Here is a 21,183-nt window from a genome sequence, read left to right as displayed (position 1 = left end):
CTAAGGATGTTAAAAATGTTTTATTCACTATCATGGTATTTCATAAAGCATTGTTTCTGACCAAGAGATTCATTCTACAATCAATAAGATATAGTAATGCCTCTGTGTGTATAGAATTCACTTGTATCATTATGTTCTCCATTCCTCTAAAGCAGCTAGCCTGAGAGAATGGCCTTTTGAAGATGAAATTATGGTGCCAAAACCCTGGCAACAATTTGTGGGTCTTCAATATGTCATCCAAGGTAGGTTATATTCTCTATATCAGTGTTTTAATAATGGTGCTTTTTCTCTCAGTATACAGACCTAGTAACCAAGAAATGGAAATAGAAATGAGTGGCTTAGCTCACTGTTTGCTCTGAATGCATTGGTAACAAAATTATTCTTTCTCTTCTCTGCAACCTTAAGCAAACAACATGTCTACAGGTTTTAGTTCTCAAGAGAGAAATGCTTCCATCAGGGGACATAGTAATGGTTTTATTAAATGGGAGTTTGACACTGTGGTAAATCAATGAGCAGAGAAGGGAGGTTTGGAGCTGACTGGAGTATTTGATTCTATCAAAAGGAAACTAAGTTTCTACTGTACTATTAGTGTAAGGACGGATATTTTGAAATTCATGAAATATCTTGGGACACCTCTTAGTAATTCCACACCTGTAATAAAAGTCACCAAAAAACTGTAGCAAAACTTCTAGTGGTTCATCCTTACCTCACAGTAATAAGTTTGGTTTATCCCACTAGGCAAAGAATCACAACCAGTCAAACTGCTTGCTTGAACTTGAGGAATGAATGGTTAGTGGAAGAATAAAGTTATAAATATTAGTTAAAATCATGTAATCAGCCACAGAAATGAACACTTTTATTTCAGTATTTCTTCTTTTTTTCTATATGAATATATTTTTAAGATTATCTTTTTTCTCCATCCTGTTAACATAAAACATAAGATGCATTAATATGAACTAAGTTTTTTTTTTCAATATTTAAGTTATAGTTTTTTCAAAGGGAGACTATAATTCAACTAAAGGAAAAATTAACATTAACCAAAGCTGAATAAAGAGAGTTTTGTATGTTCTTTTGGGGAGAGCTTTGGCATGTTTTTAGTTTTAATCTGAATACTCACATCACATTATACAGTTAAATTATTTTACTGGATTGTTTTCATTTAGATGTTAAATATGGTTAAAAGATGTGAAGTAGTAGGCAGTTTTTAGGCTGCTTGACATGGGGCCAGGCACTGTTGTAGCTCATGTATGGTTTTACTGATTAGATGGATGGTTCACCTACTTCGTGTTGGGGAGAATTATCTGGGTTTTTAGAATATTCTTTTTAGATTATTTAAATCCCAGGCCAGGTCATGTACAGTTTCACAGAGAAGGGTAATGCCTTAGCTTGCGACTTTAAACATCATCAAATGTGAGGGAGTGAGACAAACTTGTTCCTATTTGTTCACGTAGGTTCTAATTTTTCCTCACAGATTTTACATTTCCCCCCACAGGTTCCCTCAATGTTCACTCCTGATGTCCTCACTTCGTGTCTCTATTTCCTTGACGACCTAGTTCCAGCACAGAGGTAGTTTGTAGTCTCTACAGTCCGCTTGAGCAGCTTCCACAGCAAATCCTCAAAATAAATCCCTTATTGTATGTGGCTCACAGTAGGTCTGTTTACCTGATTGAACCCTGATTAATATGCCCTGGAATGCTCATGGTATTTATTCTGCTCAGACTTTGTAGTCTTTGTTGAGTTTCTTGGATCTACTTTTAAAAGTACCACAGTGCTAAGATTCTATTCTATTATTATTTTAACTGTTTTTGTTATTGTTGTTGTTGTTGCTTTTTTTTAGCTTTCAATATTTCAGTATGGATAATTTCCATTGTTCTATCTTCTAGTTTACTGATAGTTTCTTTTGCAGTGTATAATTTCCAGATGAGATTTTTGGCAAATTTTAAATTTTTATATTATATATATTTTTTGTTGGTAGTATTTCCTTTTATTTAGTTTCTGTTTCACTAATGTGATTTCTTATTTTCCATTCTTTATTCTCTTTACTTCCTTAAGGTTCTTCAATATTATTATAATAGCTGTTTTAAAGACATGGTCTACTAATTTCATCATATGTACCATTTCTGGTTCTGTTTTATTGCATGATTGTTATTCTGATTATGGGTCACATTTGTAGAAAAAGGGGGGAAATTTCCCTTTCTCCGTCCAAAGTTCCACTAGAAAGAATTGACAATAGATCAAAAAGTGAACAAAATTATTGCATGTGCACTGGGGCATCACAGAAAGGTGAGTGCCCAATAATCCAATGTGGTTCAGTTGCTTTTATACACTTCTTCATACAGAAGAGAAGAATGGGTAAATGTAGACAATTTTAAAGAGGATTATTAGAGGTATGAATGGAGTAAGAGGGCAGACAATAGTTGCAGTCTCTAGAATGAATGGTCCTAGGTACATTCAATAGCACTGGACAAATATGCCCAGGTATAATGACATTCTTCACGCTTCCTTCCTATAATATGAGTTTTGTTAATGAAACCTCAGGGAGTGGATCAGAGGCAATTGTTTTCCTGTTAGGGAAGTTCAATATCTGAGCTTCAGGAGCCTTTAATTTAAAATAATCAGCATCCCAGGATATCATATTTTGGGGTGAAATTCCCTAGGCTCCTTCAGCTGCATGTCTAGTAATTTTTATTATATACTGGACATTATAGACACTTCATCAGTGATTGAATTTTTATCACTATCCTTAATAGAATGTTGAGTATCATTCCATAGGCAGTTAATTAACCTGCAGATTACCTTGATACTTTCAAAACTTGTCAAGATAAGTAAAGGGTAACCTTTTCCTTAGGACTAGATTGTCCCTCCTTCTGAGGTATGGACTTTGTGGAGTTTCTGTGATATCTGCAATGCTTTAAAGTCCTTTCACTTTGTATACATGTTAAAATGTGATCAGACTCTTGTTTTATGGATTTTTTTTTACTGTGTGGATGGATTCTTTTCATATTTTCAGTTTCTGAGCTTGAATTGACCAACACTGGTCAGTACACAGATGTTTTCCTGCTCTTCCTAACTCTGGGGTTCAACTCCCCATTATTCTATTCTTGTCCCTTTTCTAGCTGCTATCCTTTGTCCTGCCCCAGGCAGTTTCAACCTACACATACACAGCTTACCATTTATCCAAAGATTCAATATATGCAGATTTCTGGAGCTCTTCTGCTCACCTTTCTTCCCTCCAAACCATGTCATACAGATTCTACCATCTCAATGGCCCTGAATTCTCATCTTGGCCTCAGCTTGTGTGGACTGCTATGTATTGTTTGATATTCTTCCTGAGCGATAGTCTAGGAAGTAATGCCAGGCAGAGAGCTGGTACAATGACAGGGCACTAATATTTTTGTTCATCTTTTGGGGATCACAGTCATTGCTACCTGTTGTTCAATGTCTGAAAGTAGTGATTTTATATATTGTGTCTACTTTTATAGTTGCTTATGGTTGGAGGCCTACTGTGACAGAGTTCCTCCACTGTGGCTAGAAGCAAAATCCGTTTGCTCTACTCTTGTGTAACCCCAACGACAAACAATTCTATTTACATACATTATGTTTTGGGAGGCTTAACATTAAACCAAGTAGAATAAACTCCACAGCAAGAAGAATCACTTAAATTCTCTTCTCACTCCCCCACTCCCAATACCATATACATCTCAGGATTGGATGGTTATCTTAAGAGCAGAATCATCTGAGTGCTCATTTGGATGGAAATATTTAATTTTGTTCCTTTTGTTAAGCTTAGGAGCTATCAGAATTTACTATGTACAAGACTTACTATACAACTCAATGATCCCCTACTTAATATTTTTAAACTGTTTTAAGACAATTTTGATTATACACTAATTCACCCTAATGTGTTGAAGTTCACTTTTAGCCTCAATATAAAATGTGAATCTATCAAATCTCTTTTGTGGACATTGGGGCTATTTTATTACATTCCAATTTGTTTATCTTGTGAAAAGTTTCAAGGGCAACTCAGTTCTGTGGAGAGGAAATGACCTAAAAAGAGAAAGAATGCACAGAGAGAAAGCTAGAACTGAGATGCAGACTTTAGATAGAAAGGAAAACGTAATCCATGTCTTACTTTCTCTTTCAGTATCGATTACAATAAAGATATGAGTCTGAAATGGAGCTCCAGGAAGGTGATGTTAAACAGTCTTCTGTAAACAGAAGATAGTAAAGTTTTGCCTCCAAAGTGACAATTCAGGCATATTTATATCCTTAATATTTGTTTTCCTGTTGCTGTTTCTTAGGAAAGTCTTTTTGATTCTCTAAACTTCCAAGTAGTTTTCCATTAATTATTTTTTATTTTAAAAAAATTCTTTATTTGAAATAAATAATTTTAGATTTACCGGAAAACTACAAAAGTAGTACACAAATTATCTTTTACTTTCAGTCAGATTCCCAAAATTAATATTTTATCAGACTTGTTTTTTCTAATAGTGTACTTACGTGTATGCACGTGATTTTTCTGATTTGTTTGAAAATAAGCTGCAGATACAATGACCCTTTGCCCCTAAATACTTCAGTGTTACATCTTTTAAAAAACAAGCATATTTTGAAGCAACTTCAGAGTTTTGTTATTGGAAAAAAGAGGCCAATTTTATATAGTTAAATGTACTCCAATGATAGATTCCAACTGTGGTCACAGTGATGTTTATGCAAAAAACAATAGGCTTGGTGTAGTAAAAGCCAGTCGATCCACTCTGACTTCATGCTGGAGGGGCATCCCTGAGAAATACATGCCTAATCTTATGTGACGATCATCTGATTGGAGTCCTTATTCCCTGCATTCAAATATTTGTGTAAGAGACAGTACTGCATAGCACAGTGAATTAAAAATGTGACTTCCATAGGCTGTGGTTGTAGCACAGTGGTAGAGCACTTGCCTACCATGTGTAAGGCACTGGGTTTGAGTCTCAGTACTACATTTATATAAAGTAAAGGTCCATCAACAACTAAAAAAATATTTTTAATTGTGGCTTCCAAAGTTCATATGACTTGGGGTCCTTAGACAAATAATATGACATCTGATGTGCCACAGTATTTTTCGTCTGTAAAGTGGTGATGGGAATTGTTTCTGCTTCATAGGATTAAATGAGCTTGTCTATGTGCATCACTTAGATTAGACAGAGGAAGCACCCAAAAACGTTAGCTATCATTCTTACTCTGGATGTGAGCACTTATGAGTTTGTATGTGTGCATCTATAATCTTCTCTGATTTTTAATGGTGTCACATCAGTAGGGGATGTCCTGGACTTTCAACTTTAGGTTAACCCCCTGCTCTAATGGCTTTGTATCAATACCTAGGGTGCACTTTCTCAAATATGCTCATTTCAAGATCCTTCAGCAAAGAAGCACTATATTTTAAAAATGCTCTATTTTGGATACAGTAAAGGCATCTGATTGGAAATACGCCAAGTTTTCCGTCACAGACGTATAATCAACAGCTGGCATTCTTGGCTAAATATTTGCAGTGATGTTAATGTGAAGTCTTTTAGCATCTAATATACAAATAAAAAGATGTGAATAAATTTAACTTATGGAAGTGAATTTTTTAAAATAATAAAAAAGACTTATTGGAATATTTATTTTTTTAAAAAATACACACTAATCCTTGGATTAACATATTGTATACTCAATTTTATAGAGTGTATATTTCATTGTTCTCTACTTGAAAGAACATTTGGATATGCTTATTCTTATGCTTTGGGAAAATATTTGCCTTTAAATCCTCTAAGATTATAATTTTTATATCCAGTAATTGTAATCTCAACTAGTTTTATTGGCCTATTAACTTTGAGAAAAAGGTAACACTATTTCTAATGGGTTCAGAACAAGCATTTTTGTGTATGCAATCTTTCTTTTACTGTTTTTGAAAGAATTATATACTTTTTACAATTCCCAGAACTCAATTGCTATGAAATATTGTGCTCCAAAGAAGAAAAAAAAACATGGAGAGAGTTTCATATATTTGCTAGTTTATATTAATTTAAAGGGAAATTGTTGTATATGGTTCTGAAACATTAAAAATGCAATTAAATCACCAGACACCGGGGGAAAAAAAGGTCTTTGTCTTGCTACCATACTCATGGTTCTAGTTGAATAAAGAAATAGAGTAAAAATTTTGTAAAACACATTTTTCTTGTTTTTATGCTTGCAGAATTCTGTAGCTCCCTTGTTCTGCATGTTCATTGAATGTTTATAGCACCTGGGATAATTTTAGAAGTCACCATTTTTATTATATCCAAAATTTGAGTTATGTTAATGAGAATATTTACTGGGGTTTCATAGTCTGAATAATTATAGAATAAAGTTTTATTGTCTTAAATGCAAATACAAAAATTCAGGTTACACAAGAAATTTTCATTAATGGATAATTGAACATTAGTGAGTAGGGTGACAGACCTTCAAAATATGTTATTCTGAAGGAATAAATAACTAGATTAAAACATGCTAATATTTTATTATGGTTCCATTTTTTTTATAATTTAGTACAAGTAAGCATAACTAGTCAAACTCCAACATTCTGGCTATAAATTTGATATTTAAAAGATAAGTTACAAATTTATAAAGTTCTTTATTTTTTATTTTCTTCTGAAAATACACATTTATGAATGTTTTTAAAAAATTAACATAGGTCGGATTAGATTTCAATCTAATTAAATGCAGTTAGTATGTCTATGTTTTCTAACCAGAAATAGAATCAAATAGTATGACTTATGACCTATTGAGCCAGGCAAAATCCTTACCATTGAGAAATATGCTAACCATAAATTCCTTGCTCTGTGATGACTCCAAATTGTGAGAAAACCCCTATTTGCTAGTAAAACAGATAAAACTCCTTAAACATGTACACTTTAGAGCATTACAGACTTTGTCCACACACTGGCCTAACTAATTCGTGGAGATCATCATTTCAACCTATAGATTTGATTTGATAGTATGGGTTCTGCATTTTACAAGATTGAAAACAAGCATAGCCAAAAACCTGAGCTTATTTCATTAGCTATAATAAAAATAGATAAACATTTATTTGAGGTGAGAAGAAAGAAACAAACTTAAAATCTGGGATTAAATTTATTTGCTTAATTTTAAAAATGAAACGGTTTATGATATGTGTTCATTATTTTGAATTCTTCTAGGAAATTAAATAAAGAACACATACTGTAGCACCTAACTTGTATTTAGTATTTTATATTTTTTGAAGAATTTTTAAATAGGTAATTACATTTGATTCTTTCCACAGCCTTTGAAATGAACCAGGATATATATTATGGGCAGATTTAGACATGGGTAAATTGAGACAGAGAAGTTAAGCATCTTACCCGTGATAACTCAGATGTTCAGAGTACAGACTGAACAGTGTCTTTGGGCTTCTATGCCAGAGCTTGGGCTCCATTAACCATGTCTGTGGAACATGAGACTTGGGCAGAAGTCTCCACACTCTATGCCTGTAAATTAATTAGTCCATTCTAACTTACTACTTTGTCTTTTCAATATGGATAAAGTATGTGTTTGCATGAGATACAGAAAAACATATGCATAGGTAGAATTTTTTAATTTAAAGTTCTGGTTTGGCCAGTAGAATTTCACCATTGTTAATTTTATTTAAATTGTGTATTTATATTTAAAAGAACAAACAGATCTTCATTTGATATGAATTAATAAAATTTATGTTTTTAAACAAAACAAGGAATATTGTCTTCCAAATTGTTACATTTTGACATTGAATACAGATTCCAAAGATACTATTATAAAACATTTTCATACACTTTCTTGAAAAATGACTTGCTGTTTCGTTTTTTAGCTACACTCCCCCCAAATCACAATCAATTGGAAAGATCAAAAACTAAAATAATCTTACACACAGAATCCATATTGTTCATTGTATTTGTTTTAATGGGAGCATCCTCAGAATGCAAATGCTACTTCCTAGGTGACCATCTAAAAGAGACATACCTACTGGGGTATTTAGGTCACCTGAAATAAATATTTTAAGCAATATTTTTTTTTTTTTGCATTTTGCCTAGAGTTATATCTCACGGAACATACCCTTAAAAACAACATCATCTCAAGTATATGTTTTAAACACCTAAAAATATTAAATGAGGTTGTTATTTCTGAAAAAATCATTTTTGCTCTCTTTGATCTTCCTCTTTTTATCATTTTGAGTATGTCTTTTCATACCTACACCCAGTCCAATCTAGATACCAGGAACAGATCCACATACCTAGTATGGGATCATTTAGTCCCTCCTCACGTTCTACCTCACAATGATGTTCTACCACCATCATCATGTGCCTCTCCGTTTTTGCAAGGTGTTTTACAAATATTGTCTTATTTAATCTATAAAACTTTGAAAACTTTTTTTGTAGTAAAGAAGACTGAGTACTAAAAAAGTTAAAGAACTTTCTCTAGGTGACAATTGGTTAGTATCAGAGCAGGCACCTGAATCCAGGTAACCTAACTTATGAGTCATCTGTAATGATTGCCTTGCCTCAGCTTAGATGTCTAGGTCTCTGGACAGCTCTCCCTCCCCTTTATCCTCCCTACATAGACAGTTACATTATCACTCTGTTCCCCTATAACCTGGAGTCACGTTCTATCAACACACTGTCTCCTGCATTTTAAATTAATTGTGTTTGAATGAAGGAATATACAAATGCAAAGTTCCTTCTTACTTTCAGCCTTTGAACACTGTCAGTCAAGAAACAGTTAAAAATGTTGGTTCTAAAAAGTCCCTAATGTAGAACATAAGTAAATAAGTATTTCAGAATTAAAAATTATTCTATTTAGGTATGGTGGCACATACCTGTAATCCCAGTGACTCTGGAGGCTGAGGCTGGAGGATCCCAAGTTGGAGGCCAGCTTCAACAATTTCATGAGACCCTATCTCAAAATAAAAAAATAAAAACCACTGGAGAAGTAGCTCAATGGTAAAATACCCCAGGTTCAATTTCCAGTGCCAAAATAAAGTTATTCCAGAAGAATGCTCCTTCAAAATTCCTATTTTAAAGTTAATGAAAAAAAAATTTCAGACCTAAAATTGTTTATAAAGTTCACTAGAGCAAAGGTTAGAGTATGAAGGAGAAAACTTCTATTTCCTAAAGCATCTATATGATTCTATACCACTCTGACATATACTGAACATGTTAGTTTCTTTATTAGACAAGCAAAGAATAATATTTTGTTTGCATGTGCTGGTGGTTAATTTTATAAGTTAACTTGGCTAAGCCACAGTATTTAGAAATATGTTCAAATACCAGTTTCACTGTCTCTGTGAAGGTATTAGCTTACATCATGTGGGTGGGCCTTGTTCAGTCAGTTGATGATCTTAATAGACTGAAAGCCCACAAAGAGGAAATTCTGCTTTCAGAATATCTCCAGAAAGTACATGAAACATTAACTCTTCCCTAGGGTATGCTGGTCAGCTTTTCATTGCTGTGACCAAAATACCTGACAAGGACAACTTAGGAGAGAAAAGTTTATTTTAGTCTCATGGTTTCAGAGGACTCAGTCTGTGGTTGGCCAGCTCTGTTGCTCGGATGGCCATGGTGAAGTAAAACTGCTCAACTCGCGGTGACTTGGAAGCACAGAGAGAGGGGGTGGGGCCGAGAAAGGATGGAAGGTGTCAGGAGAAGATAGACCCTTCCAGGATATGCCCCTAGTAACCTACTGCCTTCGACTTTTTCCATTCAGCCATCAATGTATTAATACACTGATGGGGTTACATCCCTCATGATCCAATCGTTTCACTTCTGAACATTTCTACACTGCCTAACCAGTGAGCTTTGGGGGTACATTCCAGACCCAAAACATAACACTGGTTCTCCAGCCTGCAGTCACGTGTGCACCCACATGTGCCCACACATGCACAGACACACCGCCAACTAGTTCTGGTTCTCTGGAGAACCCTGGCTCATATAAACATTATAGGAAACAAAGGTACAACTTGTTTTTAGATTGTAAATCATTATAAAATCCACTAACTGTTTGTTGGGTATTTTAAAGGAAACTGTGGAAGATGACTAGACTCATAATTATATGGAGTTTACTTCAAATTGATTTATGTTCAAAGAGACATTTCTGTCTCAGTGCATTCTGTTTTTATAATAACAATGATGTGCACTAGAGGAGGGCAGAGTGGGCATGTTGGGGACTGAAAGGGAGCCTCTGAGGTGCTTTCCTGAAATTTTCTCTCAACTCTTGCATCTCAAGACCACTGTTGATCCAGATGGTGCATTCTGACTCAATTTCATTGTACCAGTGGTCCAGGTTGACAAATGCCTTCCTGTTGATTACTTTGAAAATACATTCCTTCAAAATGAAGATATTTGTTTTATTGTTCAAAATGCCTGACAGTGTCATTTTTGAACACTTAATAAGCTGAACAGACTAAATAATTATATAGAGAGACTGTAGGATACTTGCAACATGTAAAAAGTGATTTAATATGAAAACAAAAAAAAATCAAATAAAGAATCTTAGGAACTTCAAATTAGGATTTTAAAATTAAGAATTTCTAAAAATATGGAAAAAAAGTTTTATGTTTTTACTAAATCTGATAGAAGAAACAGAAAAAAAGGCTTTTATGCTGTGTACATATATGGATATACCACAGCAAATCCTACCATTATGTATCTCACTAAAGCACCAATTTAAAAAATAAAGAAAAAAAGAAAAGAAAGTTTTGTAAAAGGACAACATTTGATAATTTCTCTATCCCTTGCCCTTAAATGGACAAGAAATAGACACATAGAATTTGAGAGTTTATGAGCAGCTCAGGCTATTTATCCCCAAACCCTTATTACACAGAGGAAGGAAGGAATCCCATTAGTTAAGTAACTTTCTACATCATCAATAAATTTATAACAAATATGGGATTAAATCTCAGATCTCCCAGTGCTCAATACACTTTATTGCCACTTCCTGTTCAGCTGGAGTCTCATGCTTGTGTTATATCCATCCGGCTTTTCTCTTGGATTCCTCTTTGTGTGTTCTTGAGTGTCATCCCTTAATATAACAAGCTGGAGACAGAAAGAGTTCACTCACAGACCTGATGGTTTCACTTTGGGGAAAGAAACTTAGAATGAGCCTTCAAATACCTCTACCATCCAACTGTGCTACATCCATAGAGTAGATTAAGCCAAACTCACCAGAAACATTTTGAAATGGAATCGTATTAGGAAGAAATAGACAGGTTATATTTGGGGAAGACCCAGCCTAAGGAGAAAGTCAGACATATATCAGTTTGCTATGGAAATAACCAGGTCCACGCTATGTTATTTCCTCCCCAGCAAGTGTGTGTGTGTGTGTGTAATTCACAAGTAAATGGTAAAGTTTGTATTACTCTAGAAATAACAGTATGAAAAGCAATACAATCCTGTATTCTCCAAATTCTATGAACATTAAAAATATTTCAACACCAAACTTTTAGGTTAAATATTTACTCTATAAACATGTATTACTGAGAAATTGAAACTACTTTTATTTATGTCTAGAGGGAATAAAAAAGACTCATTAAAATCCTAACATTTATATAAGTAAAGAAATCTTTCAAAATCTTCAGAAGAAGTCATGCGGGAAAACACAATTATAATCTAGCAAATGTAGTTTGAATAACAACTACATGCTAGGTCGTTCTAGGCCTCAGGAACACAGCAGGGAACACAACAGACAAAACTACTAGAAAAACGTTTTGCCAACTTGACCAGGAAACAACTTGAGCTCCATCACTGCTGGGAATTTTCTCTATGCTTGTGTAAAGGATCAAGGTGAAAAAAACCTTAGATTTATGATTGCTTTTTTCTGTAACTAGCAGGTACCCTAACTGCAGTAACCAGATGTTGAGGAGGAAATAAACCAAATTTTACTACATCTAAACATGCATATTGATTCCTAAACATAACAAAAGTATTTCAGGATGTCACATCAAAGCTGAATTTAAACAAAAACAAATGATAAGTGGCATTCATGAAGTGCTTGTTTTTTGTTTTTTTTTTATATACTCAGAAAAAGGAGCCTGTGAATATGGTCCCTTGTCCATAAATACCAGAAGGTAGGAGGTGTTAATCTAAGTCCCATTTCCAGTTATATGGTCAGTTTTAATCTTATCTCAGTGAAAGAGATAATGACCATGGGCAGTCTGCAACCATTTCAGTTGAACATAGAAAAGGATGAGTAAAGGACTGAGACTTTTCCAATCTACTGTCATTTGAGGTCATTTTAAAGATCCTACCCCAGAAAACTTCCTATGCAATTAAATATTTGGTTTAAAATATTGAGTGAAGAGACACTAAAGATATATGTAGAAATTTATAATCATAAAAGACAAAAATTAAGAAACAACTTCTCTATGATGTTTAATATTTGGCTGCTTTGGGGACTTTAACCTCTGATATTTTTACTCATAAGTGTTCTTTCCTCCTTCTCTGCTTCCTCGTCTTAAACTATTATTATCATATAATTATACTTGAAAAGCCAGAGGGAAAAAGGGAGGTGATGTACTCCACTTTAAGCCAGGGCCACCCAAGCTTAAGAAAGATAAGAATCCAGCCCCAGTGTCAAAATGTTTAGAAAGAGGCAAATAAATTTTTCTTTGCAACCTATGGTAATATTTAAAATGTCATTAAACTGGAAAAATGAGCCTTGTATTTAACCTAAATTTCCAATTCTATTTATGAAGGCAGAAAACAGCTGGTTCTCATGCTTCACACAAAAACTAAATCACTTTTCTAGCTTCAAGCTGAATACTCTTGTTTCCTTTAAACTTCCTTATTATGAAATATTTCAGAAATGCTGGAAGGTAAGAAAGTACTGTAATAAACACCCAAATCTACCTCTTGGTGTAAAATATTTAAACATTTCAAGTATAATCAAACATTTCTGTTTTTCTCTCTGAATATTCTTTCTGCCTTCCCACCCATATAAGAGCTATTCTGATTTCATGCTTATTGTTTACAGGCTGGTTTTTATTCTTACATTTCAACTTACCCAATGAAAAAGATATAATAGTTTTAAATGCTTTTCAACCATTAAAAATTGTAACAGCAAGTATATCTCTCTTCAACTTTTGTTTTTTTCTTCTCAATAAAATAGTTTATAGATATTTGACATTGAGCCAAATTACTCCCTAAACTTGTGGAACTCATTTATACAACCACATCCTTCTTTATGTATTAACATTCTTCAGTTATTTAATAATGTTCAGATGACATAGGAAAGGATAAGGAATAAGAATGGAAAAGTAATAAATACTTAATAAATAAGCAATAAATAAGAAAGAATCTTATAATTAAAGTGATACAGAAATGTCATCTGGTTCATTATTCTTCTGCATTTAAATTATATATCTTAGCATAACAACTAATGATGCTATACCTAACTAACTGAGTCCCCACATTTTTAGTGATGAGAAGATAAAGGCCAGAGAGTCTATAAGATGGCACTTTTGCATTCTATTTGAGACAAGCACTTGAACCAATGCAAAAGGACACACAAGATATGCTTATTTGTGATTACACATTAAATAATATAATCTATGATTTCTTATTTCTATCTTACTCAGTTCCCATATTCAATGGTTCTGAAACTTATTTGTTCGTTCTTGATAGGATTACTTTTTGAATCAATCTGGATTCCAAATATAGTAAAGTACATTTTTTTCAGTTTCTAGCACAGTGCTCCTTCTGTGTCCATTGAACTATTTGCTGCCTTTATATTTTCATGTTCCTCACATGTGGGGACATCACCACCATCCATATCTTTTCAAGGTTTTTTTTTTTTTTTTTTTACCTGATATTTAGAAAGATGATGTAAAATTTTCACACAAAAAAGTGTTAATCTATCCTTGGAAAGTTTTATTCCAAGTATAAAACAGACCAAGATCAGTAAAAAGGCACATTTAGAAGCATTTAGCTTCTTTAAAAATTATTAAACTTGGAGGCAGATGTATCTCTGATTTTTGCTTTCTATGGCTCTGCATCCTCCGCCCCACCTCATCACTAGCCATAAGAAGCATTATGTTCTAATGTTTATATTATATTGGGTTGCTTCTGAGCTACTTATCAAAACCTTAACTTTGTGGTTTTCACCTAATTTTCATAGAATCATCAAGACCAGATGTATGAGCCAATCAGAAGCAAAAATATGTAAATATAGCGACTAAATCAGTGTAAATAAGAGTAGTCTACATTTTTTCTGATGACCATAAAGAAACATAAGATCATTATTTACTTATTTGTGTAGAAACACATTCTGAAAAAAGTAGTATGTCTATGTGCTTTTTACAATTTCATATAACTCAATGGTATTAATAGAAATTATGATAGTATAAATATATGGTAACTTTGTCCTAAAATATAATTAGTATCAATTTGTTTTTCATCTACTTCAACATGAAAAAAATTTGTTCTAATGTCATGAATTGCATTTCCAATATTAAAATAATTATGTGCGTGTATCTGAATATAATTTGTCCATATAATGTAATACATTCTCTGAGTGAATTTGCATGAAATGTACCATTAGAAAGTATTTTTGGATACTCCATAAGGAGGCATTAGTATTCATATTACTTTTCTTCTACTTTATATCACAATTTCATACAGTCAAAGAATTTTAGAAGTGAAAGAGTCCTTCAAGATTAAGTTCAACTACCATTTTGACAATGTTAATTCTGATTATCCAAGATGGGAGGACTTTCCATCTTCTAAGATCTTCCATTTCTTTCTTCAGTGTTCTACAATTTTCCTTGTGGTTTTCCACCTTCTTGGTTATATTTATATCCCAATTTGGTTTTGAGGTTATTGTGAAAGGGATAGTTTTGCTGATTTCTTTCTTGATATATTCATTATTGGAGTATGGGAAAGTTATTGTTTTGTATGTTGGTCTTGCATCTTACTACTTCACTGAATTCATTTATTAACTCTAGAAGACTTGTGATGGAGTTTTTTGGGTCTTCTAGATATAGGATCCTGTCATCAGCAAATGAGAAACGGACTTCTTTTTCTATTTATATCCCTTTCATTTCTTTTTCTGACTTGATTTTTCTAGCTAGAATTTGAAGAACTATGTTGAATATGATTGGTGAGATTGAACATTTGTCTTATTCCTGTTTTTTAAAAGAAATGCTTTCATTTATGTTGGACTTGGGTTTGTCATATAAAGCTTATATAATGTTGAGGTAAATCCCTCCTATCCCTTGTTTTTCCAGCATTTTTAACTTGAATGGGTGTTAAAGTTTGTCAAAAGCTTTTAATGTATCTATTGAGATATTCATAATTCTTGTTCATAATTGTATTGATGTGGTTAATTGCATTCGTTGATTTGTGTAGGTTAAACCAAACTTGCATCCTTCGGCTGAAACACACTTATCATAATGTACTATCTTCTTGGTGTATTTTTTAACATGATTTGTTGATATTTTATTATATTAAGGATTTTTGGATCTATGTTCATTAGAGATATGTGTCTGTATAATATGTCTGTCTGGTTTTGTATCAGGGTGATACTGGCTTCAAAGAATGAATTTGGGTGTGTTCCCTCCATTTCAATTTCATGGAATGATTTTGGAAAGATTGGCATTAGTGCTTCTTCAAAGGTCTATAGAAGTTGGCTGAGAACCCATCTGGTCTTGGGCTTTTCTTTGTTGGACATATTTTAATTGTTGCTTCAATCTTATTACTTGATATTGGTTTGTTTAGATTTTCTATGCTCTCATGGTTCAATCTGGGCAGGTCATATGTGTCTAGAAAATTTGTCAAAGACTTGTAGATTTTCCAGTTTACTGGTTTATAAATTATCAAACTAGCTTCTAATGATTCTCTAGATATCAGAAGTGTCTGTGGCAATATCTCCTTTATCATCTTGAATTTTATTGATTTGGGTTTTGTCTCTCTTTCTTTCTTTTGGTTATTTTGGCTAAGGGTTTATCAATCTCACTTCTTCAAAGAATCCACTCCTTGCTGCATTAATTGAGATTTGATAGAAGGATAGTTGCACATATATTTGAAAAGGGAAAAATCAAATTTTATTTTACTGATCTCTGGTTCTTTGGTACTTTTTATATAGTACCGGGTGGGGGGAAGGGACAAAGTTATAGTCTAATTTTTAAGTTTTACTACTTAATCACAAATCTAATAAGATGTTGATTCATAGTTCTAATGGCTTATTTATTTGGCAATGGTAACAGAAGTTTCAATTATTGATTTTTTTTAAATTGTTGTTAGGAATTCTGTTACTTTACTTTCCATGTTTCTTCTTGGTATATATGATAGTAATGAAGTGGAATGGTGAGGCTCAGGGTTCATAATAAGTAACCAAAACCACAGGGCAAAAATAAGAAATATTGCAATTAAACATCTTTCTCATAGGTAGTTTCTATTGCTAACAACAAAAACAAATTCTATTTAATTCTAAAGAGCCATGTGCCAACCAAATGATGTCTATGTTTGTTTCTAATTTACTTTCAAACAAAATGTAAATAGTCTCTTGCTTGACACCTGACTGACTATTGGCATCTTTCACACCCAGCTGCCAAATACATTTAATACTTATGAGCATGAGGTTGATCAAACTTATTCCAACCAATTATGTTTTCATCTCTCTATATATTATAGGCAGTCCAAGAAGGCTTAATTTACTGTAGATTGAGCAATTGTAATTAAAAATTCTTCATATCATACACATATATGACTCTCACTACTTTGGACATTTGACTTTATCTGTAATTAACATGAAGCTTTGAAAGATATTTAATTGGATTTTGGTAAAGGAGTACCAGGGAAGAAGCAGTTAAAGGGATGACTTCAGATAGAGAGGGAATTCTTTCATATTTGAAGTTTGTAACTTTAATAATAAGTGATAATATTAACTGATTAAAATTTGACTTATACTTCAATTATTGGACTAATTCTCCAAATTTATTATTTTTTTGAAGAAGTCAGCTTTATTGAGGTATAATTTACATCAAGATGTACATATTGTATATGTACAGTGTAATGAATTTTGACAAAGATATAGCACGTGTCTATTACACTAACAGGCTCCCTCCTGTCCCTTTGCAGTCAATTCTATAGCACTTTCTTCTCAGCCTCTGACAACATTTAAAATACTATCTGCCACTATTATTAATTTTGCTTATAAAGAATTGTATTTAAATGGAATTGTGGAAGATAGACTATTTGGGGTCAAGCTCCTTTGGCTCATTGTCTTTGAGATTTATTCAACATATATCAGTTGTTCATTGTTTTTATTGCTGAGTATTATTTCATTGCATGCATATACGAGAAAATACTTATCCATTCATCTATTGGTGGACATTTGGGTCATTTCCAGTTTGGCTTTTATGAAGAAAGTTGTTATATTCTTGATTTAGTTGTTTAGTGGACATATATTTGGGCATATATCTTAAAGTAGTCAAAGAGCATGTATATTTAGCCTTATAAGAAACTGCCAAAAAGTATTTCAAAGCAATTGTGATATTTGACATGTCAACCAACAACCAATATTGTAAAGTTATATTTGCTCCATAACTTTACAATGTTGAAAAATTAAAAAAATAGTTTCAGACTTTGTAAGGGATGTTTGCTAGTAAGTCCTTGCGGTATTAATTAGGATGCAGGACATCTCTTTTTGTGCTTAATAGCTATTTGTCTCTTTTGTTTTGTGTTCCTTCTTTCCTCTTTTGCTTCTTTTCAATTTATTGAATATTTTCAATACTTCACATTGTCTTCTCTTGGATTATCAGCTATATCTCACTTTTATTTTTTTAATGTGGTTATTCAAGGGATCATAACATTCAACTTGAATTTTTTAGTTTGCCAACTAATATTATGCCACTCCAAATACAGTGTAAAAAACTTAAAATAATATGTTTTAGTTTCCATGAAATTTTTTTCCTGTAACCAGTCAATTTTATTTTAAAGAAACCATGAAATTTATTTACCCAAATATTTACCATTCTGGGTCTCTTGATTCCTGTATGTAGATCTGAGTCTTCTTTTTGAATTCTTTCCCTCAGCTTAAAGAGCAATAACAAATTCTCTCAGCTTTCATCTATGTTAAAATGCCTTTGTGTTGCCTCAATAAGAATACCACAACTGGATACAGAATCCTAGGCTGACAGTTTTCTTTTTTCTTTTGTTACATTAAAGATGTCATTCCATAGACTTTTGGCTTATATTCAACTCAGTGATCATTCTTATTTCTGTTCCCCTGTATATAATGCTGGTTTTACCTTTTTGTTTTTAATATATTACTGGTTTAAAAAATGATGAAATGTCATTTGAAATTTTTATTTCAGATTTTTTTTAATTCTAGAAATTTCACAATTTTTATATCTTCCATTTATCTCATAGGCAATAAAATTTCTCCATATACACCTTTTTACTACCTGACCAAAATTGTTACCATTTGATAAGAGTCTTAAAAAATATGCTTATGTTTATGTTATGATTTGTTGTTGTTGTTTATATATTTATCTTCCAAACTGGAATTCCTACCTATGAAAGTTAGAAAATATGCCTGTAGTTTATGGCTCCAATTCTTATTATTCATCTGATTGTGAACAATTTAACCTAAGTTTTTTTAATAAACATTATTTTTTATAACTTCATTTGCTTTATTGTTTTATGTGGTGCTAAGGATCAACCCCAGTGCCTCACACATGCTAGGCAAGTGCTCCACCACTGAGCCACAACCCCCACCCCTTAACCTAAGTTTTAGTGAGTAACATAAATCTAAAAAATCTACTCTGGTACACTGATCCACTAGAAATATGTGCATGAAATGTTTTGGGCAAGACCTAAACAAATGTAGACTATTCATTTTCCATCAAACCATATAATAAAATATTTATAAGAAGTCAATAACTTTCTACAAAACCTTTTTTCACTTAAAATATTCAAAGCCTGGTTGCTATGTGTGCAAGCAACAAGGAACTGCCTGAATATTAATATTCATTTTCCATGTATTGTCATGAGACAATTAAAAAAACTGAACATTTTCAAATATAAAATTCTTGCTATTAGCATACTTTAAATCTGCATGAACCTATATTGAGTGCTTCTAATGACCTAAAAAGTTCAAAGAATGATCTTTAAGTACAAAGAATACCAAACCAATCTTGAGTAATCCTGAGAGAAATCCTTCTTTCCATGCAGAAGGTTCGCAAACCTATTTAGCTCTCTTCAAGAAGAGTTTCCATTACCTCTGTATTACAAAATAACTAGCAAAGCTCTACCGTCTAATAATAGGGGTAACATTAATGATTTTTCTATTTGTTCCCCAGTTCTTAGATTCAAGGTAGATGTGTTCCATTTCAAGTAAGAGAAATGCCAACTCAAGTTCCTTACACAATATAAAAATATTTGTTATGTCATTTCCAGGACCCATGTTCTTTTCATTGATCTTCTCTAGTAATGTCAGTGAGTTAGTTTGCCATTAGGATGCTGTTACAGGCTGAATTGTATCTCTCCAAATTTCAAAACTTGAAGTTTTATTTCCCAGTACCTTAGAATGTGATAGTATTTGGAGATAGGTCCTAACGAGGTGATCAGGGTAAAATAATGTCATTAGAGTTCCCTAATTCAATATTACTAGTATCCTTCTAAGAAGAGGAAATTTGGATACACAAGAAGATGTGCATTGGGCACAAAGAGAAGACCCTGTATAGACAGTGAGATGGCAAATGTCCACAGGTCAAGAAGAGAAGTCTTAGGAGAAACCAGCTCTGCTGACACTTTAATCCTGAACTTCTAGCCTCCAGAACTGTGAGAAAATTAATTTCTGTTGCATCTGCTGTTCATCATTTCTGGTGTCTTTGACTTAAATAGAAGGGAAGATTTCCAAAAACAACAAAGCTCATCTCTCCCTGGTCACAAAACTAGACAATGGTGTTGCCGGGTGGGAGGCAGTGAGACTTTCTACCACAAGTGGCTTAATTCAACTAATATTTATCTCTGAGGTAAAGATGGAGTGACCTCTCCCCAAACAACATGAGGTATGTATCGTGTTATGGTTTAGATGTCACATGTCCCCCAAAAGTTCATGTGTGAGAAAATGCAAGAAGGTTTAGAAGTGAAATGATTGGTTTGTGAGCTTAGCCCAATCAGTGAATTAATCACCCGATAGGGATTATCTGAGTGTTAACTGTAGGCAGGTAGTGTGTGGGTGTAGGAGGTGGGTTCCTAGGGGCATGCCTTTGGGGTTTATATTTTGTTCTTGTAGCTCTCTCTCTCTCTCTCTCTGCCTCCTGCTCAGCTGCTTTCTTCTGCCATGCATTTCCACCATGATGCTCTGCCTCACCTTGGGCTCCAGGAATGGGGCCGGCTGTCTGTGGAGTGAGACCTCTGAAATCATGAGTACTAAAAGAAACCTTTCCCCCTCTAATTGTTTTTGTCAGGTCTTTTTGGTCACGCTATGAAAAAAGCTGACTAAAACGTGGATACCTGGAGAAAGTGGAGCTTATTTAACGTTGCGGGGGTGGGGGAAGGGGAATGAATATAAATTGTAGAGTGTGTGGCACTACTATATTTTAAAACAGAACCACAACACTTTACAATGCACTGTGTAACTTATGACTCTTCTGATTACCCACATGATGGCTTTTTAGAACCTCAAAGTCTTGAGTAGTGGCTGCTTCATAATTATCTTAGAGAAAGTGTTAAATCACAATTTAGATTCACTTAGATAAATACTATTTATCACAGTTCTACTGATACTTAAGTATAAAAGACTAGGCGTAGAGATGATAGGTGTGCCTTTGCATTTTTGGTAGAAACTGGACTTCTTTAAAAACAAATCAGTGAACAAATAATATTTTAAGAGAATATGTTTAAGTGGATTGTCAAGGTATTTTTTAAAAAAATAAACTTGATCAAACTTCCTTTGGCTTTCAAAAACTATTATTCCCCAATTCAACATCCCCAAAAGGAAATTCAGTCTTGACAAAAAAATAATAATTTTGTGGGATGTTGGGGAGTTCTAGGGATGGAACCCAGGGCATTGTGAATGTTAGACAAGTGCTCTATCACTAGTCTACATTCCCAGGCCAATCTTAACAAGTGTTCTTGGAGGTTCAGACTGAGGTTCTGCTCCAAGTACACTTTATTTTGAGACTAAGGCTAAAGG

Source organism: Marmota marmota, unplaced genomic scaffold (assembly GCF_001458135.2).
Source record: "Marmota marmota marmota unplaced genomic scaffold, marMar, whole genome shotgun sequence".
Lineage (NCBI taxonomy): Eukaryota > Metazoa > Chordata > Mammalia > Rodentia > Sciuridae > Marmota > Marmota marmota.
The sequence above is the reverse complement of the archived record's forward strand: the minus strand, read 5'-3'. Positions refer to the sequence as shown.